General features: G+C 46.3%; 1 protein-coding gene across 3 annotated transcripts in view; it reads right to left on the bottom strand.

Moving 5' to 3' along the window:
- Positions 1–27,417, bottom strand: part of Lrrc3b (leucine rich repeat containing 3B) — an 84,923-nt gene that overhangs the window by 56,014 nt on the left and 1,492 nt on the right. The window contains exon 1 of one of the 3 annotated variants that reach the window (XM_057769921.1): positions 27,292–27,395. The exons of 1 other annotated variant lie outside the window; for it this stretch is intronic. The gene's annotated coding sequence lies outside the window, so the exon portion shown is untranslated. Of the gene's footprint in view, positions 1–26,199; positions 26,299–27,291; positions 27,396–27,417 lie in introns of those variants that run through there. One more of the 3 variants, XM_057769922.1, reaches the window with a different exon arrangement.

The raw sequence follows: 27,417 nt of genomic DNA, 5'->3' as shown, positions 1-27,417 counted from the left end.
AAGGCCTGCTCTCCTCGGATTGCAATTTCTCCTTCTTATTGCAAGCGCAGCCCGGTTATTTCTCACAGACATATAGCAGCTGAAAGTGTTTTGCATAAAGATGAAGGACTGGTAAGATTGGGACCTGCCTCATCAGCTCCCCTAAACCCTAAATTTAAAGATCTCAGTTGAGCCCTGTGCACATGAAAGTCACACAGCTACCTCTATGCAGGTACTATGGTTGTGAACTGTCTTTTATTGAGTTGGTCTTGCAAAGGTTAGTATTCTATTAGGTGACGGATGGGGTGGTAGTCACGATAATCTTGATTTGAAGGGTGCAGGCACAGCATAGATTTTATAATCAAAGTAGCAAGTCTCCTCCTCTTTTTCTCTCCCCTCTCTTACTACTTATTACAGCTTAGCAAGGCAGATGCAGCCTTACCCGCACCAGCCAGGATGTGAGCGAGTCATCCCACCCCACCATTAGAACAGGCTATGCCTGTCAATTCATGCTGTACCTGCTCAGAAAGTACAGAAGCAAGGCTGGGCTATCATCCTCTGTCAAGCAGCTCGGGAAGCAACTTCAGAGGCAATGTGTACCCTGGCCAGACTTGAGACACTCCAAACGACTCCAGCAAGGGGGAAAAAGCGAATGAAAGGGAAACAGTATAATGAATCGCTCTAATTCTGGAGCTCCTCAAGGCGTGAAGCAGGAACAAGTCAGTTTCAGTGACGGATGTCACCAACTCTGAGGAGTGACTTAGCAAATACCGAGGTTCAACGGGACAGCTGAGGATAAACCATACCGGAAGGAGAGACACACAGGAGGGGCCAGAGATGGCGCTCCACACCAGGGAGGGAGTCCTTACCTATACGCAGCCATCAGATGCTGCCACTAACCAGAGGGCAGGTTCGGAAGTTGAACCTAATAGAGCGAGATGGAGCACGGACTTTGATCCCCGTTTGATTCTCCTGGTTTGTGCACATCTTCTCGCAGGCCGCTGTTTCTATGCACCAAGAAGGCACCAGCAGAACGCTTGTTCCTAAATCAAAAACTGTTCAGCTCACAGGGCTTGGATGAGTGAGCTGGTTTACACAGCTGCGTAATTCCAGAAGGACAAACGTAAGCCTACTTTCTCTAAGCCGGTCTGGGACTGTGTCTTGAACACTAAGCCCTCGGTGATTTTACTAAACACTGAAGATTTCATGTCCGTTTTGATCTTATGCTACTCTGTGGCGTAGAAAGCAACAGGACCACTTGATTGTGACTTCAGAGGGACAAACTTGCTAAGTGGCTCTTCCGATTGGAATCTTTTCTTCCACCTTCAGATTTCTATACATGGTACATTTCTTTTGCTTCTCTGGTAGGAACTGCCTTCTAAAAGCCATTTTTCTTTTTCTTGGTTTCTTTTCTTTTTTTTCAGGCTGCCTTACAAATACTTGTAGTCTGTGACTGAATTCTGGCCAATGAAATAAGAGTTCAAGGAACAGATGCCTCTTCCGAGACTTGGTCCCTGAGAGTCCTCATCAGTGAATGGCTAGGATGGGGCAATAGCAGTCTGAGAGGCTGTGTACTGGTGGCCGCTAAACCAGAGTCAGCTGAGCTTCTGAAAGATGGCGTGATGGGTAATTCTTATTGTTACTTTGAGGGGAATCTGAATTGATAGAGAAATAAGCCTATGGGCATGCCTATGAAGGCATATCTCAATTAGGCTGAGTATTGTCTCATTATTCCACATCTGGGGGCCCGACTGGATAAAAAGAGGGAAATTAAACTTAGCAAAGATATTCATCCAATCTGTTTCTTGACTGTGGATGCAACGTGACCACCTCCTGTTCCTACCTCGTCCCTTCCCTGCCATGATCATATCTCCTGGAACAGCAAGCCAACAAGCCAAATTACTCCTTCGTTCCTGAGCAGAGGAAAGTCATTACCAACCCCCACACCATCACCAGCCACAAACATCCTCAGATAATTATGTCCCCAAGACTTACATTGTGTTGAGTCATTCTGTGTTTGAACTAATTTGTCTTTCAACTCTTAACTACAATGCGTGCCCAGCCCTCCTCCAGCCCTGCATGCCAGCTCTTTGGACAGCAGCAGCAGCAGCAACAGCAGCAGCAGCAGCATGCTTCTTCCTTTGCTTTACAGAAACTACCAATTCCATCCCTGTAGTGATCCTTCAGGGCACTCATAAATCACTGAGCCAAAATCATCTGGGGAAAACGAACAGCCAGGCACAGTCCTGGGGAGGCAGGCACAGCCGTGGATGAGGTCAGGCTTTGCAGTCACACAGAGCTCAATGGAAGATTAGGCTTTATTGTGAATGAGCTATGCAAACTTTGCTCACCCCGCCCCACCCAGTCTCTTTAAGTCATGATCTCATCACCTGGTGCACCCTTAGGTTCCTTTACACTCAGAGCCAATGCATCCTTGCTGGAATAATCAAACCAAGAGGGGCTGCCCTTTTCTGTAGGCAGAATAAGAAGAGACAGCTCGATGGGAAAGCACTTTGGAGATGGGCTGTTGTGATTTCTGTCAGGTGCTTCAGCCACACCTTCGGCATTTATGTTAGCATTCCAGTTGGCACGAGGCCAACTCTGCTCACATTCTTAGGGCAACTTCAACAAAGTGCCTATCGCCCCCGTGCAGGAATCTGACAGGTCCCGGGCCCGGTCTGACTATGAGTTGTCATTGCTAATCCCCTATTCTTCACCCACAGCCCTATCCTGATTGGTGCTGTTTTGTTTCAACACCATTTCCTGATTTCCTCTTTCCATACAAGGACAACACCTCAGACACAGGATGAGTAACAAGTATCTAAGGAATCATCTGGATTTATTTTTGTATTGGTTTCAAAACTTGAGCTTCTACTTATGAAACAGGCTATAGCTTTCCATCTAGGGAGACGTTGAGTAGATAGAGAGTTTGGACATACAGACAGATAGCTTTTACAGATATGTTTAAGCAAAAACCGGCAAGTCCATTTAAAGAAATATACCAGGAAACACTATACAACCCTCTGGAGATGGCAACGGAATGACTCAAGTTAGGAAATGCCCATTTAAAGAAGTATAGCTGCCAATGCTACACAAACCTCTGGAGATGCCAATGGAATTCACTGGTTAGGAAATGCCATCCTAAAGCCCCGCCAGCCTCCTCAGGTGGCACAGCGTACGCTTTCCACCTTCTTCCTGGCATTGTTTACTATGAACATAAAGCAAACAATTGCTCCTTCCTTGCGCAGATTCTCTATGAAAATGCCCGTGACAGTTGAGTGTGTGCGTACACCAGGACCCTTAGGAAGTTTCCAGCCGCTCTCTCTCTCACTCAGCCCGCTCTCCCTTTATACCTCTGGACTAGTTAGATGGGAGTATGACCCTCTCCTCTCCCCGTTTCTCTCATCTCTTTGCATCTACCATTTTCTCTGCCTTTAGAGTCTGCTTGTCTTTGCTGTTCTGCTCTCCATGAACTCTCTCTGTGGTGTATTAATATTTCTCATCAGGGTTTGCTACACCACACCTTAGTCACAGCCAAGCATCCGAACCACCTGAGAAAATTTGAGTTGCCAATCCCTCAGTTGCAGCTTGGAAATTCTCACTTAACGTGTATGGATTGGAGCCTGGCACTTAGGTGTGTTAAATCTTTCAAGAAGAGTCTATGGGTAGAGAGAAGGGTGAGTGCCATTGCTATACAAAGTCGCTCTTCCTAAATCCTTCTTCTTGCAGCTGGCTTCTGCTTGCTTGCCTTGCTGTAGATGACACGGCCGCAGGGAAATACATGAGGATCCACTTCAGGATTTTTATAAATCCATCCCGGCCTTGTTCAAGGACACCCGATCTTTGAGTGATTTTAAATCACGATTCCATTCCATTCCATTATTGCTGGTTATTAGAAACAGACTGGGCAAGGAAGAATATCACAGCCATTCTGCCAGGCTCTGGACGGCTCCCCCATCTAGGAAATGCATCATACGGGCTATTTTAAGTTGTTAATTAGTCATGGAGAAAAGAGAGCCATCTGCTGCCACCAGGTATGGACATTTTAGGCGTTCTCTCGGCTACCCATACAGCACAACTCATTTCTTAAGAGAACGAATGTGCAATTTTCAGGGTGGCAGCTCTATGGAGCTTCACTCGGGTCAGCACACTATGGGCACAGTCAGCCCTTAGCAATTGACAGCTCTTACAGGGTAGAAGAACCTAGAACCTGGCTTTGAGCTGGTGTCGGCAAAATCACGTCAGACCCTGAAACATACGTCACAGCCAAGGATTCTTAGGACCTCAGGTCATCTTACTGCAGTGTTGATTGTATTGGCTTTCTCTCCTGTGCATTCTTCCTTTGGCTGTGTGTGTGTGTGCACGTGTGTGCGTGTGTGAACGTGTTCTGGTCCTCTAGCTGCCTCCTTGAGACTCAGGTCAGTGAGAATTGATATGTCAGCTGCGTCTAAACCATTATTAACGACAGGCCAGTTTCTGCCCATTCTGAATGAATGTGTGTATCCAGTCTTCCTTTGCTTTCACACTTCAACTTGGGGAAACACAAGAACCCTAGATGGTGGGAGAAGCTACCCAGAATGTGTCCCTGGCTACCACAGGCAGCTAGGCTAATACACAGGGAGAGAGGCAAGCCGGGTCTTTTCAGTGATTATTACTCCTACCTTTCCCTTTTCCCATTTTCCTGGATCCACAGCTTTGCCTACTTGGCGTTTCATCATCTTTCAGGCATTGTTATCCTTGTACCCCGAGCATCATTCCTAGCTGGTCTTTCATTTTCTTTTCATTCCATTCACTCCATCTTGGGTTTAGGGGCCACCTCTCCCGATATGCAGGCTTCACAGGTAGGCTGTCATCCCTACCCCTCATCCTTGCCCCCAGGTAGTGCTGTGTACTGGCAGATTTCCTTCAGAGTGTACACCAGAGCCCTGGGCTTCTGCCCTGGTAAAAATGGGCATAAATGCAGTCAACGACAGCACAGAGACGAGCCCCAAAGACAAAAGGTGAGCATGTCTTTAACAGGGTGATACTCAGGGAGACACTTTGCTTATTCTGCTTAATAGTGTCATGATTTTGTTAGTAGAACTGTAAATTAAATCATGTACACTTAAAAAATAGATTTTATCCCCAAAATGTCTGTGTTTTTGTTGTTTGTTTTTAAAGCTAAAGTAGCTTTCAGGGGTGTGCGTGGTCCTAACACTGGGCACATTTGCCAGGGCTGACTTACACTGAACATACAAGGATGGCCATCTTGTCCCCTAGAGCTGGCTGTGTGAACTGAGGGGTTCCAGGGTGGTCTTGCCACAAGGATAACCTCCCAGACACTACTGAAGCTGTTGCCCTCTCCCCTCTCCTCAGCCTGCTTTTCTCTCTCAGCTCCAGGGTGCACTCCTTGGCTTCTGTCTTCCACCGACTTCACAGCTATGAGGTGACAGCTAACGTCCCCAGGCAGCATATGCTGCCAGGAACAGGTGCCAAAGCAGAGACTGGGAGAGAAAAAGAGGATCCCACTGAGGCGAGGGCAGGGTTTTGCTGCCAGTCAGCCTCTGGGCGGAGTCTCAGCCCGTCATATTGCTGAAGCTCCACAAGGACACGTGACCTTCTCCGGACTTGGCAGAAACCAATGCCCCCTCAGCTGGCTGCTTTCTTTTCACAGTCCAAGAGGTGCTGTGGGGTCACATGCTATCCCTGAAGGCCTGGCTCCCACTGCCACCACCCGTTACAGCACAGCAGGAGGCCCGACGCTAAAAGCCTGTGACAGCAAAAGTGGGCCCTGCAGCCAAACCCGGGTTCAAGCCCAGCCTCTCGTACTTGTGGGTAATAGAACCTGAGTACCTTCTAGTGTGATCACTTGGCAGGAATGTAATACAAATCAAACATTGAAGCTCTAGCTCATTCTTCGTGCTGTTTACAGTCTTAGCTGGCAAGCAGAGAAATAGAAGCAATTTTCAAACTACTTCAAGGGGACCCCACCTTTTAGAAATCCCTTTCAGTTAGTATACAAATGAAGGGTCTCATCAAGGAATGCATTTATGTTCATCTTCCCTCTCCCACTGCCTTCCTGCTTCCTTGCAGCTCCTTTCTGGCTGGACCCCTTTCCCTCCAGAAGGTACCCTTTTTCGGTTCTTGGGTCCCACATACTCTGTTAGCCATGATTCCTCCTCCCCACAGTTAAGGCTTTTGCATTCCCTCTTAAGAGGCCTGTTACAGTGAGTTTTGTCAACCTGTCACAAACTGGAGTTGCTGGAGAAGAGGAAACCTTCATTAAGGATTGGCCTCCATCAGACTGGTCTGTCAACAAGCATCTTGGGTCATTTTCTTGATTAATGATTGTGGTGGGAGGGAGGACTAAGCCTACTGTGGGTTGTGCCTCTCCTGGGCACAACCTAGGCTGGATTTAACACACACACACACACACACACACACACACACACACACACACACAGAGAGAGAGAGAGAGAGAGAGAGAGAGAGAGAGAGAGAGGCTGGAGAAGCCAATGAATGTAAGCCAGCAAGCAGTTTTCCTTTACAGCTTCTGCTTCAGTTCCTACTTCCAGGTCCCCACTGTGGATGTCTTTCTGGCTTCCCTTTGATGTTGGACTGCAACCTGGAACCTAAAACAAACTCTCTCCTCCTCCAGTTGCTTTTGGTCATGGTTTTATCCCAGTGGCAAAATCCTAACTAAGACAGTCCCTTTTCTATGTACATGGCCTTCATACACACAGCACACATGAATGTGTTCCCTATGTGAGAGAATATATGGTATTCGTCTAACTATGGCCTCCTTTACTTAACATAATGGTCACTGTTTCAATCTTCTTTGTAGCTGAATAAAATTTCTGATCTATCAACAAACAAATGGACACCATTCTTTTGGAACAAGGTCATCCCGTGGCCCACACGAAGCTCATTTCACGCTTGCTACTTCAGGCTAACCCCCAAGATAAGAATTGAAACACAGGTCTCTTCAAGACCTTGTAGCCCTTCTCTCAATCCTCAGCTGCTTCAACTCACATCGTACCTACTGAGCACTGACTTCGTGTGAAGCCCTTTTATGGATGCTGACGAGCAGTATGGACATAGCGCATCACATGACTCCACATCGCTCAGAGTTCAGTGATGATCCGGATGACGAGGGAGATAAATGGAGCATGGGGCATCATCTTAGATCGGCGGTTATTTTTAAATCAAGGTTGAAATGTAAAACACAAATATATGGCCTACTTAACGAGGCAGAAAATATAGATGAAGTAAATGTAAAAGGTTTTAGCTTATTAAACACAGGTTACTGTCCCCAACTTCTACTCTCGTTTCTGTCCTGGGTCTCAAGGAGAGAATGGTATCGGATACCCAAGGACAAGGAAGAGAATGTTCCAAGTGGATGCCACACTGAAGGAGGTGGCAAGCAAGAGGAATGCTTTGAAAAGTAAAGCAACAATCTTGTTGATGTTCATCATGAACACAGAAGTACACGGTGGCCTCGTGTGAAGGTTCAGGCTTGTGACATCAGAGAGAGCTGAGTTACCAGACGATTTAAGCCAGAAGGTAATCGATTAGAGAGGCATCTTCAGGAAAAGGGTCTGGTGGTAATGGGTAGGGTGAGGTAAGAGGAAGGGCGAAGAAGGAGGAATTTTGAACCCCGCTATGAATAATAAAACCTAACTGAGGAACCTCGTACCCCCACGTGATGGAGAAGTGTCTACCAAGAGATGCGCTGTCATGGAACCGAAACCTGGAGCATGTGTCTATTTTTATTTTGAGGAATATAATGAAAAGGGTCTGGTAAAAATAGACACGCAGTTGGCATCTAGGAATGTGCTCTTCAGTTCATTCCTGTAGCTTTGCTCGTTAAAGATTCTGAGTAAAAAACCTCTCCAGGAAACAGCAGAGAAGAACTGAGAAGGGGCAAGACACTCCGGTGCGCATCAGAGCACAAGTGTGGTTTCTCCGTGAGAGCAACAGCTTCCCAGAGGCACACGCAAGGGAAAGAACGGACGGCTCGCACCGTCATTAGCAGATTCGGTGACAGGAGTTTGCTCAGACAGCCCAGCATTGAGTTGGGTAATTCAGAGTGAAAGGGCAGCCTATGACAACTGGAACCCCAGCCTCCGCTTCAAATTAGTTTTCTTGGTTATATAAGTGCTCTCCATTGTAAATATTTCTCAAAACTGTGTGTGAGCCCTGCCTCTGGGAGAAGGCCAGTTTCTAGCTGTATTCTATCTGTGACTCCAATATTGCTCCTCCCAAGAAACCTGTTGCTCCCCCCACAAAGTATACCCATTATTATTCATAAGATGCTCTAAGGGAGCCATGTGTGCTGTTGGAATCTGAGACAGCCAGGCTGTTGACTATCTCAGTCCTGAGGAGGTTGCTCTATCCAAAGGTGCTTGCAATGGCTGTTTATTGAAGACAGGCAAATTACAGGTGAGCCATGTGCCAGTGAGAACTTTATGATGAAGAGTGTCTGTGTTACGCACATTTTTACAGAGGATGAGCGTGCTCCGGGAGGGCTCCTCTTGGGAGATTAACAAAGAGACCCTCCATCCTAGGCCATGTAGGCAAGATGCTGATTCTCTCCAAAGCAAGATAGACGCGGTCTTTGAGCTTCCGGAAATGGAGAGAAAACAGGTTCAGAGCTCAAGGTAAAGTAATTTCCCCAGATTCAAGACTTGGTTTCATTTTCTTACACTGGTCATGTTCATTTCCTCTGAAATGAAAGAACCATTTTCAGTTCTTATAAAAATGAGGGCAGAGGGGGTGGGGTAGCGACATCAGCCCCTTATCTACAGAGTGCCAGGGAGTGAAGGAAGGAGGGTGTCCTACCATTTGACACCAGCGCTCTCTGCCTAATTCAGTTTCCACCAGGGTAGCTTTCATGCTTCTAAAAATCCCATGTCTTTCTAAACATCATGAATAATGGATTGAGATTTCTGAAACCCCCTTCCTCTTCCTCCACAATTTAAATCAAGCCTCTTTCAGAGCCAACACACTCCACATGCTGATTGAAGCCGGAAAAGGTTAGAGATAGCAAAGGTTGAAATCTTTCCACAAAGGTAAGCAGATGAAGAAAATCGCAGTGCCGTCCACAGGCAGGGTGTGTTCACTGTCAAGTGCATTTATTACGGCACTATTGTCTTGCAGTGGGTACAATAAGCCAAAGCCGCCAAGATGCCACTGTGCTGGTCTCTATGCTCCACCCTCTGCTCCTCAATTCTGGGACATGATGTCACTTTCTGAATCCAGTCTTAACATGGCTGAAATTGAACCAAGTCACTACATGGCAATGGACACTGTTTAAATGTCATGTACTCTGTGGGACCGACCATCGAGAGTCATTGTCTGTGAGCTATTGGCTGAGTAGCAAGTTTTAAGGTTCTCCTGCTTCAAAGTTCCCTCCCAAATTTCTACTGATGAACTGCATCGGGACTGTCAGGAATATCCCCTCTCTGCAGTGATGCACACTATAAGAATATATACAGAATTCTTGAGTGGGAGAAGGAGATTCTTCACCAGCAGTGCGGCAGAGGTTATAATAAAGCCCAGCTTGCATAGTGTTTATAATTTACAAAGCTGTCCCAGCGACCCTGTGCTACTTAATCCCAAGGATGTGCATGTGGGGTTCTTACAGAATCCATGTAAGTTCTCTCTAACAAATATTTAAGGAAGGTTTTGTGCATGCAGGTACTGATACACTGGGGGTATGAATGGCACAGGACCTTTGCTCTAATCAAACTTGGGGCTGAGGAGAAATGGACAATAAACACAAATCATGGAGGTGATGAGAGGAGCTAAGAAGAAAATCTGTCAAGGTAAAGTGTTAAAGAATAAAGAACTGTGTGTGGGGTGGCACTGTTCTTGTAGTGACTTTTGAGCCAAATCTCCAGAAAATGGAACAGCAAGGGTTGGGTGATTCTTCAGAGACAGGGGCAAGCCAAGCGGTAGTAAGCAGGAATGTAGGGGCTCCATAGCAGAAAGGTAGTGGGGTTCCCTGCACCCAGCCTGCTGAAGTGGGAAGGTACCACCATTAAGGACAAGGAAGCATGATGAAGCAGGAGGGATGTCAACTTATGTGTAGACAAGGGCCTAGAGCCGGATTCATGGCCTGATGACCAAGTGCTACTCATATTATGGTACCTCATGCTGCTTCTCCCAAGCCCTGCCATCTGGAGTCAGCATGGTCTACCCTGCAAATCCTACCCATCCTGTCTCCTCAAATTCCATACAAGAGGCAAGCTTCTCTTTGCCTGGGTTTCAAATCTGGAATTCTCCTCAACACAGAGAGCCAGCGCTTTTGTTCTTTGTCCTTGGTGGCCTCGTGGCTGAAGTCCGATCACAGGCTCCACACTCTGGGGGAAACTCAAGCACGGCAGAGAGAATATATTTACCGGTGCAAACAGGAAAGGTGACTGAATAAAAGATAAAACATATTTAATGCCTCCAGGAAATGAGTCCAAATGGATTTGATGAGCATCACACGGCGAACGGAGTGTCTGTTCTCCCCCACCCTGCTTGGACACAAGCTGAAATTGCTTTGGAAACCTGTCACATCGAATTAGCAAAAGCAGACAGTAATTCAGAGGCCTGCCAGGGTGACAGTGCTAAGGATGCTGTGGGGAGGATTCCTGGAGCATCTTCCAGGGGCTCTCTTTCTTCTCCCTTTCAGTATGAGCAGGGATGGGACTTCCGGTGGGTTGAGGATCAGCATCTTTGGAGACAGGCAGGCCTAGGCTGTGGTGCTAAGAAGCAAGGACCACATGTGCATCTATCAGAGGGAGAGGAGAACAGGCATGCCATCTTCAGCTGGTCCCAATCTATGGCCATGTGACAAGGTCTCGAACACAGACAGATGTTGATCCGGAAGAGCAAGGAACTACAGAGGACTCTTGACTTTTGACGTTAGGGTGAACTCAGTCATGAAAAAGGTGTGGAAACCAGAGCCAGGAGTTCTTCCCTTGACCATGGTGGCTGGTGGTCTTCTTAGAGGACAGCTTGCCCTAATCCTTATGTGTCAGTGCTTCGGTAGCAGTGCTTGAGGTCTCTCAACTACTTACTTTCTCTCCCTTAAACTCCAAAATGCAGGTGGAATATGAGCTGCCTTATCCCCAGCTCTCAGAACAAGATCTGTACACAGTGGCCACGCTAAATACTCACTGAAGGAGCAGTAACTTCATAAAACCCTCCAGATGGTAGCAGAGTCTGAGCTGTGGCTGTTGGCATCCTTCGATTCATGATAATAAGAACTGCCTCAACCCATTGGAACACAGGCAATCAAAACTGTCCTCAGCCACAGGGACCAGAGCTTATCTTGGGGACTAATCTCTCCTTTGTAGTGAGTTCTGGTCTGTGAAAGGAATTAGCTCAAAAGTCGTAGCTAGTCTCTGAAGGGGAGAGACATGTTCCTCTGGTGGCTCAAGGAACATTTTATGCAAATCTTCAACACCCTGGTCTACATAATAGCATTTTTAGATTTTTGGATCTGCATCTACAACAGTCCAAATTCAAAATGATCTAATAGTTTTTACTTCCTTTTGAAATGCCTTAAGTCTAAGTCTGCAGAAAGATTGCAATAATGGAAAAATAACATTCAGGATGAACTATTCATATTCTATCATATTTTCTCTGTCTTCTAAGTGTATAATTATAGATGTATTGCCTGGATGGATATGTACTTAAAATATGCATATTTGTGTATGCATTTTTGCATGGGTCTATATGAACATATATGGTATCATGTGTATGCATATATGTCTATGACCATATCTATGCTTACGTACACATGTGCCTATGGGTCTACATTTGTATATATGTACATGCATATGCACATGTGTGCATTATTTACACCTGTACCTACACACAGATACTTACACATGAGAGCAATCTGTGTGAGAATTAGTATGGGAGAATATATGCTTTGACTGAGCCAATGTGCTATCGCTTGTGGACATGGATTAACTTCATAGTCAGCACTTTAGGATGAAGTTCTAGGCTGAGAATATGATTTATAGTTATATTATCACATTAAGAAAGAAGAAAATTTATAACTATCCTGTTCTCTAGGAAGCCATTCATCTCTTAAACCTGCTTAAGAGTTCCACAATGGGCACATCGCACTTTGTTTTAGTCTGGGTCCCATGAAGCATCACACGCTGACTCAGTGGCCATGCCCCTTCAGTCTCCTTTAATTTGAATGCTTCCAGCCTGCCCAGTATTTCCGTGTGTTTCATAACACTGACATTTGTGACGAAACTAGGGCCAGTTGTTTTACGCAGTTTATTTTCCTTTTAAATTGTCTGTTTGTTTCTGCTAATTATACCCAGGTTAAAGTCTAACATTTTTAAGTACCCAAAGCAATCAATCAGAAGTAAATGTGAAATAGCTCGGGTTCTCCATAGGACATTTTAGAAATAAGTTATCAAACCAATGAAGATTGTGTGCACTCCTGACAGGTGCCGGGCGTCACCTGGTCACCTGCTAAAGTGGTCTCTTTTGAACGCCTGAGAACAAAAGCCTCATCAACATGATTAACTTAGCACTTCCCACATGTCAGTTACTAAATACAAGCACAGGGTCTTTACAGCATGACATTCCACTTGCCCTACTGCCAACGAACTCACTTTCTCAAGCTCCATCTTCTTAAATGACTCGCAAACAATAAGATTGCTCTAAATGATTTTGCAAGGCTTGCTATATTTTTCCAGTGACTACAGAAGTACTTATAAATATGCACAAAAAGCATCCCATTTGAAATCCCTTCAAACGGCATGGTGCCACGTGAGGGGACACTGAGCCGAAGACAACCGTCTCAGGCATTGGGTGTGAACAAGTGTGAAGCTACGTCTGTGCACTCTTAGCTGTCCAAAAGGTTCTCCATGAAGTATGGATGCTGGAGCCAGTGAGCTGACTCGGTGAGCGAAAGGCTCCTACTGTCAGGTACAATGATTCGAGTTCATCCCCAAACCCCACGTGGTGGAAAGAGAGACCTGATTCACACGGGTTTCTCTCTGTCCCCACATGCTGCCGTGCCCCATATGCCCCCTCACCCCGCTTCTAAAATAAGTTTAAAACACTAAAATAGGAAGTGTGCACAAAAGAAGGTGCCAGGTTTGAGGCCCAAAGGGACTGCCTCTCAACAAGCAAGACCACAACCTTTTACACACGCAACTGCTGCCGACATTCTTTTGAATGGGGTTCCAGGTAAGATGAGTCTGCCTGAGACTTGGAAGTGTCGCCCTGAGAATGTGCTCTCTGTGGGCACACATTGCCACTGCTTCATACATAGCTCATCGGTCCAGTGAGCACAGAGGTGGTCCTCCAGCTCACTTGGCTCCTCCTGGGTATGTGGTTCAGGTTCTGAGTCAGGCTGTGCAACTTCCAAGGCCAAGATCTCTGGTTTCTTCTTGCTACCTGGGCCTCTAAAACACAGGACCTAGTTCTCATTCTCAGGTTCCAGGGAGCCATGGCTTCTCCTGCTGTGTCCTCTCTGCTCACTATTGCTCACTATTGCTCTCTGAGCCCAACTGGCCTAGAATAACCTTAGACCCATCACCTATCATAAAGTTTGTTGTCCATGGGCCTCTTGCTATTCTTCCATGGTCCCTAATCAGTGACTTGCCCTCGGTCTCTGAAGCAAGCCTTTGTACTCTTTATCTCTCCCACAGTTGGGAAGCACCTGACTCAGCAATTAATACATTATCCATATTATTCACAAGCTGTGCTCTCTGTTCAGACCTTAATTTATCTTCAGTCTCCAGTGTTCTTTCTGGGATCCATGTTTGGCAGAAAACCAAATGCATCTTTTCCGAACCAACACAGAACCCTTCCAGTCATTTGTGCCTTTCCCCCCAATTTCCAACCTAAGTGCATATATCTCATCTTCATACCTCCAGGGAACACAGCATGCCCTCCAGTTATGATGATCTTATAGATTTAGTTTTCCATGGGCTTCTCTGCCTTCTGAGCCTGAAAACATCTCACAAGTCATAAGCTGGTACTCCAGTACCATCATCTTAGATGACCCGAACATTACAGCAAACACCATGCTGTGGACCCTTCAGGAGGACTTACATTCCAGCAATGGAGAAAGAAGATGAAAAAGAAATCAGGGCTGGTAGATCCAGGCCAGATATGGTGGTACTCACATGTAATCTCAGATCTTTCAGCTCTCTGGAAGCTGAGGCAGGAGGATTTTTGACTGGAGTCTAGACTGTGAGAAATGATGGATCCTTCCTTAGCACAACAACGCCAACCCAGCAAAACCCAGATTGCTAAGCTGAGTATCTATTGATTTTGAGGTTGTTAGGTATAAGAATTACAAAGGGAGTTTGCTCAGAATAAGGCACTTTTAATATTCTGACCTAGTTGGTTTGAGGCAGGGCATAGAACTCCTGTTGAACAAACAGGACAAACAGGCTGTCCTCATGAACACCTTGAGAGCCACTGCCAAAAGATCTGCAAGGAGGGCTGCTTAAAGGCAGAGTTCTAAAATGAGGATCCTTTAGATAACTTAATGGAGAGTTTGGGGGATGGATGGAGGACATAAAAACCTGGGTTTCTAGCTAGCATCTTCAGAGTCAAAGACATCTACAGTATGAACCTTCTGAGCCACAGAAGGGAAATTATTCCTTTCTTTTAACAGGAGTGGAAGTATCCATTCCTGTTCATAATTTCTCCACCTAAACTCATCGTGAACTTACTGCTCATGCAGCAGAGACCACTGGGCACCCAGGATATGAATAATGATATTCATGAGGAAAGGCCCTCTAGGTGAGTTTCTTGAGCATTTTTCTTGATAAATGATTGGTGTAGGAAGGTCCAGCACATTGCGGGTAGTGCCAACTCTGGGCAGGTTGTGCCGATTTATATAAGAACAGTTGGAGCAAGCCAGTAGTCATAGCATTCCCTCATGACCCTTGCTTCCGTTCCTGCATCCAGGCTTTTGCCTTGAGCTCCTCCTGTGTGTCCAGGTCATGGAAGTAAAATAAATCCTTCCTTCTCTAAGTGGCTTTTGGTTCTAGTATTTATCAGAGCAATAGAAACCCTAACTAAGAAAAAATTTAATTATCTAAATGGCTAGTGACAATGAATTTCTGTTGAACAATACAACACTGTCCAAGGTCAAATGAAATGCAAATACCAGAGGCTGGGCATGACTGCATATTTGTAAACCTACACTTAGGAGACTGAGATCAGATGGCCATGAGTTCAAGGCCAGCTTGGGATGGACAGAGAGACCTTGTCTCTTAAAAACAAAAATATATAACCTTATGATTATTGAATGTTGTTACCAAGCATTTCAAAAACCTAGTAGAACACCATGCTAGAGGGCAATGAGCATTCGTATCGAAAGTAGTCACTCCGAGAATACCATCTTCTGGAAATGAAATCCTAGCTGAGTCTTATCCAGTTGGTCCTGCCTATGCTAGAGAAGCTGGAACAGAGTACATACCCTGGTCCCTCCCATAGTCAACATCCTTATTCCAGATAATGTTGTGTATTGCAAACACTATGCTCACTCCAAAGAAGCTAAAGAATAAACATTGGTGGCTGGGAGCTTTTGAGCACAGTAATGTCCTGGCATGTACAAAGCCATAAACTCCAGTCTCCAATACCAGATAAGAAAGAGCAGAAAGCAGTGATGAGGTTACTTAAAACATTTCGCCATTGACGTTAAAGATAACCTAACATTGTTCTGAATAAATGAAAAAGTATTTTTCCCCTACAGGACTGACTATGAACTTGCCACATTTTTAGGTTGAACTGTGGTATGTATATTTCTAAAACTTAACAAGCAAAGACACTACTTTAGTATCTGTGTCAGGTTTCACCTGTAAAGAGACAATGCCAGCTCTGAAATATTTTCTGAATTTTTTTTCATCGTCTAGAATTAGGTGTTCTCTTCCATGCTTGAGGCATGCCACAGATTACATCACTATCACCACGATCGGGTCCCTTGAAGTCATCAGTAAAAGTCACAGTTTCCCTGGACATAGGGCAGTATAGCTCCTGGAATCGTAAAACAGTATAAATTTAAAAGCATGTGGTTGATTCCTCCTGATCTCAAAACTCATACTACCTAGAGAGGTTAAAGGGAAGCCATCTAGACACAAGGGAGCTCTGTGATGCTGAGAGTCTTTCCTGTGCACACTTGATCTTTATTTGTAGACCAGAAAGATGGGGTCATTCAAACAAAAATAGAAAATTCAAATCCGCATTTTTAATTCTCAATTAATGTCTTTTGAAATATGATATCATGTGGGCAACTGGTCAAGGCCAGACAAGTCAAGCACATCTATCCACTGCCTAAGAGAACAGAGTGGGATATTTAACTAAAGAATTTTTTCATTATTGATAACACAATAGGCAATAACATGGTCTTGTATAGTGCTCTGGGTGCTTTGTGTTGGTCGTCTTGGCAGCTGGGAGCCTGAGAGGACCAAGAGTTGGAGGCCAGTCCGGCTTACATGGGCTCTTTGTCTGTCTGTCTCTCCATATACATGTGAAGAAGTTATACACAGTCTGCCAAAGGAGTGCCCAGCAAGAACAATGGCTTAGATCCCTGCTCTAGACAACCTGTGACAAGAAGCACCTGATATCTGTACCCTCCACTCTTTCACCAGGCCCCCGTCATGGCCACGTTTTTGCTTTCAACACTGCTCAAAAAGATGAGAAGTTCATCATTACTATCTGCACAGAGGAAAGAAAAGGGAACAACAGGACTTGTGAAAGAAAGGCTCACAGGAGGAAGTCTGAGGTGGACTGAGCGGTTCAGAGTGTGGGGAGCTAACGGTGGTCTCCTAGTCGCTCAATAAATGAGCAATTTTCCCAGCAAGCAGGTGACTCTTCCACCTTCAGTAAGGAAAGTGGACTCATCTTCTGTGTTATGAGTAAAAGGACTTCCCTCAGCTACTCCACATAGCATGGCCATGCCTTCTAGATGGACTGCAATGCCAGGCTCGCACAGGACACAGCTTCAAGAGAAAGAAGCTCATGTCCGAGGCCTGCACAGCATGACTATTGCCCAATAGATAGAAAGAGCCCTGGCCCCAAACCAGTTCTGTTGACTGTGGAATTATTGTTTTCTGTTTTAGGACTGAGAGAGTCAGCCACTACTTAATAATGTCAATATGTTTTCTCCATTATACAACCAAAATGCTGTTACCTAAGCACGTCAGACTCTTCAAACCCCACACCCACACGTTCTGAACTCAGCTGCACCCGATGTGGTAATGAAGGAGAGTGCCTTGAGGAAACCAGGTCTCTGCTGACAAGAAACGAGTTCCATGGAGTGAATTCCATCCAGGGTCTGACTCACTTCTTCTCGCAAGAGAGAATTTTACAGCCACTTGCTGTGGTGGCCAGCCCACTGCATCTAGACAGGCCCCGTCAGTACCAGGGTTCTAAGGCTTTGAGAAAGGAAGGTTTTCTTCCTTTAAGCTCAAGGAGACCAGGATTTGGCAAGTCAGCATCCAAACTTGAAAGTTCTCTGTTGAGAAGAGTTAGTTCCAGGAGACCTTGATGGACTTGCTAACGCTTAGACACAGTTACTCGCTGCATGCTGGGTAAATAGGAAAGCATGCTGACTGCATTTATTTTGCTATCATTATGTCTCCATGGGGTGAGCCAATAAGAAAAGCAGAGCTCATTAACATTGGGGTGTGGTATATGAGTGTGTCTGTGTATATGTGTATATCACTAAGATAACCTAATTTATCTTTATTTCAAGTTACCATTGCAGGAATTTTTTAACTTTGAATGAACAGTTGCCAAACTATCCAGGTGGGATATATATTATTCTCTTGACTAGAGTTCACACTTTTAATCAGTCCATGGTTATTGAGAATGTAGCTTACCCCAGATTAGGAAACAGGTACCTTCTTACGTATCAAGAGGCAGGTGAGTACCCAAGTTAGCCTACAGTCGTTTCCTTTCAGGGCGATATTGGGCAGGGCGGCTTCAGCAACAGGCATTTTTCTCTTGCCTTCCTGGATAAGGTGCAGCAGAGGCAAGGCTGGCATGAGGTTTGCTTGGCTGACAGTGAAGGTCTTCTCGTTGTGCTCTGCATGGGCTGTCCTTACGTGTGAAAGAGGAAGAAAGGTGTGGCGTGTCTTCTTATGGGGACGCAATAGCACTTTCTCCATGACCTCCTCTTTGCCTAACCATGTTTCAAAGGCTCCAACTCAACATATCACACCAGCAGCTTGAATTATGATGCATACTTATTACAAAATTTGCTATCCTCATCTCTATGCCCAACACATTCAATATTGCAGTATCTGGCAGGTTATGTGTTACGTGTGACATGTATCTCCCCAGAAGAGGGATGCATGGGTGCTTCTGGGGACAAGCGCAGTGGCAAGAAAGGACTGCAAGGGCAAAAGATACTTCAGTCCTTTGGACCAAAATGGCTTAAGCTTTGAGTGTCTAGGGGTGAGTAGAACTCCAGAGTTCAGGGGAGCTTCTGAAGCAATGGGGTCAAAGTTCAACAATGGAGCTCCTGGTAGTCAGGTATCTCCATTTCAAGGATTGCCTATGACCAAATTGAGCTGGGCAACACAAAACCAAATAAGGAAAACGCAGATTAGACAACAGCGTGGTTGATGATATAATAAACAATAATTTTTCACAAGGCCACAAGTGCAGATTTCTCTTAATCCAGTGATGAGACGTGGGTCAAATGACATGTGTGGTATGTGTGCCTGTCTCCTGACCATGTCAAAGCCAGTATCCACTGAGCTCAGTCCCTCAACCAGAAATAATTAGACTCTTGCAGGGTTTGATCATCTCCTTCAAATCCTGCAGGGGAAAGGATCAAGAGGGAGGAACGGCAAAGCCAAGTTCAGGATGAGATCTCCCTGACTGACACTTGGCTGTGGGTGAGTCCTGAACAGAAGGCCCCCTGTCTCCTGGAAGGAGTAGTTGCTTACACACAGAAGAGCTTTGCCTTGCATCCGGCTGCACAGTGACTCCTGGCTGGATTTCGGACACAAGGTCTTCCAACATGTGAAGTTAAGACTCTACAGAGTGCCGTGCCCAGAAGGAAGCAGGAAACACACCTAAGGATCTCTTCCCCATCGGCTGCTGGAACTTAAGAGGCATGTGTGGGCATCTGGGAAACCTGGAATGACTGTGCTATTTTGGGTCTGCTAGGGGTGTGCGGCTGTCGCAGCACACAAGGACCTGTGGATCACGCCGACACTTGTCTGATTGGCACAGGCTCAGTTTCCATCATCCAGAGACTTCCCACAGTAAGGTACAGAGGACAAGAAATGCAGTAAGCATTTGGCAGAAGAGTGATGGCAAGAACTTATGGGGCTTGCCTGTGTTTACGCAGACTGGCAGGCAGAATCACATTCAAAATGAAGAATTTCAGATGCACATCTTAGCAACTTGCAGCCGGCTTGGGAACATAGGCTCCTTTATTTTCAGTGGAAGCCTGAACATGGCCTGCACGGCTGACTTCTCTTGCTTTTTTACTCTTTGCATCAAGAAAAGGCTTCACTACATAGCCAAAGCTATTCTCAAGCTCAAGATCCTCCTGTCTCAGCGTCTGAAGGTTGAGATTACAGACACACAGTGCCTTACTGGAGCTCGTGTCCTCTTTAGCTGACAGAGTCCAACCACTGAGCCAAGGAGCTCTCAGAAGCAGCTTGGGCTCCTGACTTATCCTTGGAAAAGCTGAAGCTCTGCCCTGGCCCACCAACAGAAAAGAGGAGACAACAGCTCACTTCCTGGAGCCTTTTGCTGAAGTCCCAAGGAGATTAAAGCCTCCTTCTCCAGAACCACAGGCTCTAGGACAAATCCTGATAGTCTTTTCATCTCGTCCTGCCTTGGGCCCTGCTGATGTGTGGCCTCATCTCTCTTTGCTACTGCAAGGGTACATATGATCATCTTTTGAAGTCAATCTACTGCCTTTGGCTCTATGAAATCAATTTTGATAATCCTGCAATAGACAACAAGCTTTGTCCTGGGCTCTGGAACATTTTCTTATGCTTGTTTGCTCTCTTTCTTTCTTTAAATTTTTATCTTCTATGTATAGGTGTTTTGTCTGCACGTAAGTCTCTGTATTATACGAATACGGTGCCCACGGGGCCTGAGAGGGTATTGGATCCCCTAAAACTGGAGTTATGGATGGTTCTGAGTTGCCATGCGAGTGCTAGGAACTGAACCCAAGTCCTCTGCAAGAGCAACAAGTGCTCTGAGCCATGCAGCCACCTTCCCAGCCCCCTCAGTCTCTTTCCACAGGGACATGTGCCGTGCAGAGTTCACAGTCAGCTAGTGATAGAGCTTTATTGGTGTCAAGGACAATACTTCTAGTGTTTTCAGGTGCTGGATGCTGTAAAAAGCGTGTTATAAACTCAATCCATTCATGTCTTTCAACCGTCTATTTTTATACCCATTTCACATAGCGAAAACTGAGGCACACTAAAGACGGGAGGATGTCCCAGTCTCTGAGTTGGCTGTCAAATGGCAAAAGAGGTGTTGGTCTTTGGTCTGGTTACCTCTAGATGAGTGGACATGTGGGTAGGTGGATAAAAGCACCACATTGAGACAAGGAGGGGAGAGGGAGAGGTGGAGAGAGCAGCAAACCTTTGGGAAGAAGATGACAAAAGTGGAGCGGGGCTGTGGGGTGCGCAGGGAGATCTCACAGCTAGATTTCTGGGCAAGTATCCCCCTTTGTAGTCTAAACACTAGCCTCAGTGATTTCCAAATACTGACATAGAGCTTAAGAGAGGAATGGGGACATGTCAATACCAATAAGCCCCAGCCCAGATTGCTTATAGGATGCCAGAAACAATAAACTGCCAACAGCCAGTGAAGGACTGTAGGGCCATTGTAGAGACACAACACTCCCCCATACAACCAGACTTACACCCTTCCCCACTATGATACCCTTCCCCATCCCGCCCTTTGCCTCCCAGCTCCTGAACTTCAGCAGCCTCCGCTCCCATCTGCTAATTCAAGGGTGGCAAAAAGACACTCCAGGTATCATTGACCCTGGAGATTACAGGATGCCTACCCACTCAAATCTGCGAGTGTGAAGCATCTCACATGGGGAAGCTATCGCATGGACTGGAAACACAAAGGCGCACCCTTCACCATTACAGTTCATGCAGTTGGAGGCTTTTGAGAGGTCTGAGTCCCAGCTAGTCCTCTCACTGAGCATTCACGCAGCAAGCCCGATGCTGGCACGTGATCAGAAAGCTGAACCTACATACCCACAAAAACTCTTTTGTTTTCTGAACTGCCTAGGTTTTCTTGAAGAACTTGCTTTTCTACTAAGCAGGTTCTCTTTCACCAGTAAGAACAAACAGTTCTGTCCATCTCAGGAGCTGGGCATTTGGTCATCATCTCCAGTGCGGGGTGACGACAGCCACCTGTTTAGGAAACACTCTAACTGCACAGACCATCCCTCAGCGTAAGAGATCATAAGATCCTGGACTGTTTTCTATGGTTCTCTAACCACTTGCCTGCTTTCTGGAAGCTTCCTGATAGCTAGAAAGCATTCAAGAAAGGGAAGTAAGCTTTTCGAAACCACTGACGGTCTGCTGAAAGGGAAAGCTGACTGAGGGGAAGACTACATGGTGGAGATGCAGCGTAGCCTCGCTTCAGCTCATGTTGGCCAAGGCCACGGGGAGCATAGCCTAAAGGGGATGTTTCTGGAAGCTAAAACACAGCCACTGCTCATCTCCTCATGTCCACAGTGCTCCTGGAGCGACCCCGGACACTCTTTCCCCTGCCCTCCGTGCAGCCTCCCATAGCCTGGCAGGGGACCTGATATGGGATATTCTTTCGGGCCTACAGCCAGCCGTCTCCATTTTCCAACATCTTTGATGCCCACAAATAAGGAAGAAAAAGATATTCCTTGGTGCAGAGAAGTGCAAATTGCTCTAAGAAGAAAGCTAAAGCAGCCACAAAGACCTCTGTATTACAACTCATCAAGAGCCACCTCAACATACAGCCAGCAGCTTGGAGAAACAGCCACAGACCTTCGCATTTTCCAAAGACGCTTGGCAAACTCAGTGGTCACCCTGGCCCAGTGTTCTTGTGGGGTCATAGACTTACAAGACATCCACCAACAGAACCCAAGCGACCATGAACTTGAATGAACAGACTTCACAGCTTTTGTTCATTGACCTTCCATCACAACGTAGGGCTGCATTAGAATGCCAACGCAGGCCCCATGGGAACTAGCAGAGCTAGGGTTCTGTCGCTGAAGCAGGGGAGGCACGACCAGCCATAGCGCAGCAATCTCAGCGCGGCACATGTACTCACTGCTACTTTGAAGCAGCAGCACCTATTCCAACCACAGAGGTTATATTAACGCACGCATTCCATAGGAATCACAGACGGCATCAACAAGGGCTGAAAGTGAATCTTACTTGTGATCTTACACATATGCAGTATATTTAAACATTCTATCCCGGAGCCCCATGGCTTCATCAGGTCTGACAAGTGCACTGTGGTACAAATGGCAATAAGAAGCCAGGGCTGGGGATGGGGAGGCACAGCAATGCGTTGTTATGGCATGTGAAAAAGAAACGTGACCCTCTGGCAGATTCAGACAATTAGGAACTTTTTAGCTCACTTTTCTCTCACATCCATCACCACATCAGGTGACACACCTCACACTGTCTTTGTCTCCTCCTGTTTTGTTTTGTTTTTTCTGTGTCCTTGGGTTGGGAGATGACATAGGTGCCACTCTCCTGTGCTAAGACTCCCTTCCTTGGCCTGTTTCAGTTCCCTGGGGTCTCTCTCTCTCTCCACTTCTCTTGGACTTGCCTTCTTCTCTGCTGTTCTTGCCTATCACCTGGTCCGCCTGCACCTGCTGGCCACTTGCCACCTCCTTAGGCTCTGCAGCAGAAGTGTTGGTCACAGACTCCATCATATCACTCAGGAATGAACTACATTTTACTGGCAGGAGGTATTTCTGAGACACAGTTGGAAGAAGAGACTGTGCATCCCAATAAGTGCCTATACACTACACCTAAGGAGAAGATGAAAGCGAAACTTGTGAGGTGGGTGGAAAGCATCCTGCGGGGAACTCCAATAGCCCCGCTGTTGGGAACCCCAGAGGCCAGACCAAGACTTTTCTCCTGCCCAAGCTTCCAGCCAAGCACATTGCTTAGTCACTGCAAGCAGAGAGCCCTCAGGGCAGGCCTTTTCTCTAAACCCGAGGTGAGGCTAGAAGACAGGGGAGAACTAGGAAGAAGCCTCAAAACTTGCACTTTTAGATAAACACACCATGCACGGTTTCTGCAGCCCTGCCCTCATCTAGAGATATGGCTTGTGAAAGTTTCTCCCAGAAATGGTAGCAGAGAGAATGGCTATCTTATCAATAACCCCAGGAAGAAAGGTAGGGCAGGAAAGAGGGAGGGAAGATGGGAGGAAGGGGGAAGGAAAGAAACCAGGAAGCTAGCCTACACTTGAAAACACAGTACACTCTTAAGTTTGTTTCATGATATTGAAAATAGTTTGATATATTTTTCCTTAATAAAAGGTGCTAGAACTCTTTTAAAACACTGCCTAAGAATGTAGTGATATTTCACTAGGCAAGTATTAACATAAAATGTGTCTAGGAGCTTAGCACAGAATGAAACAATGAACATCACAACCTTCCCTAATCTGTTCAATTTATCCCTTGAAGACAAAAACCCATTCTTATGGGACTAGTTCTCGCTCCAGGACTCAATCATTCATTTATGAAGAATTGTATGGGCCTTATATTAATTTACTCCTTCTGGGAAAGACCACTGGCTCTAGAGAAGACTCCAGACTTCACTGTCACTGGAAATGGCCATGTCACATGCTGAGCTGAGACGCATCAATCTTCTAACATTTTGTACACAGCACACAAAAGTCGATCTAAAAGCCTGGTCTGCCTTGCATTCTTAAAAAAGTGTTCAGAGTCATAATCTATAGAGACAATGAGCACAATGAGTCACAAAGAGAACTCAGAAGTGGCCATGGTTTAAGAGCTATACAATGGCTTAGACAGAGTGCATGAAGGTACAACCTCTCTGGTTCTATTTCGTTCTTCTCATTTTATTTTGTTTCTTTCATTTATGGAATTGTCTTCGAACCCTTTTCTTAGAATCTACTTTGGCTTCTCTTGCTATTAAAAATCCAAGTTGGGTATTCTGGGTCTTGATTATTTATTTTTTAAAAAATCAACAGAAAATGAAAATAATGTATAATCACACCATTTAGAACACGAGCCTCCACCGCCAATGTTTTCTAAAAGAAGACTTCATTTTTCCTGTGATTACTCTCCTGGCTGTTTAGTTTTTCTCTTGTCCACAAACTCACATGTATAGGATTCAGAATGAGTATAGACTTGGAGAATTGCAATGACATCCTGGGAGCCACTTGATGGGATACCACAAAGGCGCCCATAGAGTGAGAAGAGGGGACATGGGTGACAGGAGTCTGAGACAGCAGCTAACACCCACCTCCTAGGAAAAGCCTGAAATGGTCAACCAGGGAATCCACCCAGCTTCTCCAGAGTCTCCTCTCTGTGGCAGAGAACAGAGACCATTTCTTGGAATGTTGTCATTATGAATTTCAAGGGCACGACTTATTCTTTAACTGCCTTAACCCAACTAGAGTCCTAACCTTGAGATAGTTACATTTTGGGGACAAACTGATCGCTCACAGTCCTTCTGGAAAAGTGTGGCCGGTGGATGAAATTTCCTACTCACATTAAGTCATGTTTCATTTTTAGTGAACTCTTCAGAAATTGAATGCAGCCACCGAAGACCCTGGGACCCAAGGATTTGCCAGACAGACATAGACAGTAGGTAGGCAGATGGATGGAAAAGATGACCACGAATGGTCTCTGTGACATATCCCTTGCTTCGGGAGTTCCTGTCATCCAGAGTTTCTCCAGAAGGCCTCCCCTTCTCCTCCTCCACCAGCCACTGCCCAGATTCTCTGTGCCAGCATGTCACCAAATTGGGAGTGACATAAGAGCCACCAGGTGTCCATGTTCACTTTTAACTCCTGCCATCCTTATGGAGCTGAGAACTGGGTTCTTCTTACTCTCTAGCTGGAGTTTGCTTAGTTTGTCTTCAAGGGGAGGTCACCCAGCAACTATGACCTGGAGAAAATGCATGACCTCTCCCCAGTAGCCAGAATCGACAGAACGCCTAGGTGGCTGGGAAGTGTTGGCTGTGGAGTGTCCCAGTCCATGAGGAGTATGGGAGTCCAAAGTACGTGGCAACACTTAGAATTATGTCAGCCAGGAAGCCAAATGCAGTGGGAAGCTACAGGGGAGAAATTCACCAATGCATCTGGTTGCTTCAAAAAGAGACTTCCCTTCAAGTCTTAACAGTTCCTCACCTCATGCAAATGATTGTGAGGAGGGTAGGACAAACCCACCTAAACTTGATAAGACCTTTCAAAAATGGCTGGGAAGCCATTTAATCTTATTTAGAACCATTAAAGTTTCACATGGTTAGTTAATTTTTGTTAATTGGAAGGATTATAAAGAGTCTACTGCAAGCCCCCCTCCCCAAAGAGCTGGGTTCCTGCAGCTTTTTTGTTTAAAATAAGGAAGTCTTTTCCCCCAAGTATCTTAAAGATGCTGAGAAAAAAATCAGAAATAAACATCTATATGTGCATAAGCAAAGTTCACTGGACCCAGGGGTGGAAAGGTAATGACTCTCACACTACTTATGCTGCAAGCTCACTGAGGGGTGGTACCCAACACCAGCTGGCCTCCGCAAGGCAGGAGGAACCATGGCCTCTGAGCTCCCAGTCAGTGTTCTCATCCAATTCCCAGACAGACATTCTCCCATGGAATACCCTTGCTACCCTGAATGCCTCCGACTTTGTAGCACAAAGTAGACCACACATAGGTATTCAGTTCTGAATTTAAAAGAGAAACATCTGCTATCTGCTAACAGGTTGAAAAGAGAAGCTCAACAACAAGAAGGGGCTCCTCAGACTGGCTCCTGGTGCACCCCGGAGACTCTAGGCATAGAGTGTCAGAGTGTCTGCTAGATTTCAGAGGAGAGGCTAGCATGCTGAGAGACACCATTATCATGCTATTCTCCCTCCACAGTTCAAACACTGGCCCAAGCCACCTCAGTGAGCTTTTAAAGTCATCTCCCAAGTTCCCAAGACATAAGACACCCTCCCTATTTCTGTGAAAAGGGGGAGAACACTGACATAGGTGAGAAACATCTAGAAATCTGTCAGAGTGGTTGAGGTCTAGGATCCTACCTCAGACATCCAGGTAATTCAGAAGAGGCTGCTTGCTGTCACCAGTGAGGGCTGGTGAGGGTGTGGCCTTTGTGCCCCAGAAATGCACCAGAAGCTTGTATGGAGGGAATCCTCATTCTTCCCCCTCTGTCTGTTTGGAAGTAGGGAATGAGCGGCTCCAGGTAGGCCTCAGGACAGGAGTGTCTACCATAAAATTCCGACTAGAGCCCTGATTGTTAGTCCACCTCTCTTCTGGAAAGCTCTCACCAAAAAGGTAACAACAGTGACTCCAATCCTGCTTTCTCCCCGCTAGTGCAGGATAGGAGAAGCAGTCGCAGGGTAACCTAGGGAAGGTTGTTCTACTAGAAGCCAGAATATGAGAAGTTCTGGCAGGGAGTACCTGGAAGCTGTCCACAGTCCCACACCAGCACAACCTCCAAATGCTTCCCCACCAGGCTCAGAAGGATCTGAAGAGAGGCAGGACTCTCAACCAAAAGTGTTCCAGGAGATGGGGTGAGGAGGGCTATGCACCTCCTCTACCAAACCTGGTGATATGTTCCCCACCCAGGAAGAGAGGAGTTTGGCGACAGAGAGGGGACTTCCTTTCTTTGCAGGGGGCACACTATTCCCCTTCCCACATTGGTCTTGAAGGCCAGATCCACCAAGCCACCAGAAAAAAACGGGGCGATTTATCTGGGGGTTTCAAAGTGGGTAGACCCACCTCTGATCCCCGACACCAGGTTGAGAAGCTGGGTCTCCCTTCACAGGAGAAGCTGAGCACACCCCTTCCATCGCGACTCTGCACACACCCTCCAGTGCTAAGCTAAGGATCTTTCCCAGCCCTGCTCTGGGTTCCCCCACTCCCTTCTTTGCTCCGCCCAGGTGCAAACCTTGAAGCTGCTAGGAGAAGGTGGCTGCGGGTGCAGTCTCCTCCCTGCACTCTCCTCTGGAGGGTTGGGACCCCAGGCTATCTGCCGAGCGTTGGGGACTCCCCCTTGCTTTTCACACGTATACCCCTAGGGATCAGGCCAGGACTCCCCTTCCCCTTCTGGGACGTGGAGACATCCTTGACACCCTAGTGCTGTCAGAAACAGTGGGCGTAGATCTACCGACCCGATTGCGAAGATGAAGGGGTGTAGAAGCGAGCGGATGCGAGAGAGGAAAGGGGCTGTGGTCCTCTTGGAGCCAGTAACAGCATCCTCGGTCCTCGATCTGAACATTCAGTCACCGCCCAAGATG

The sequence above is a fragment of the Chionomys nivalis genome, chromosome 5 (assembly GCF_950005125.1).
Source record: "Chionomys nivalis chromosome 5, mChiNiv1.1, whole genome shotgun sequence".
Classification (NCBI taxonomy): Eukaryota; Metazoa; Chordata; class Mammalia; order Rodentia; family Cricetidae; genus Chionomys; species Chionomys nivalis.
The sequence above is the reverse complement of the archived record's forward strand: the minus strand, read 5'-3'. Positions and strand labels throughout refer to the sequence as shown.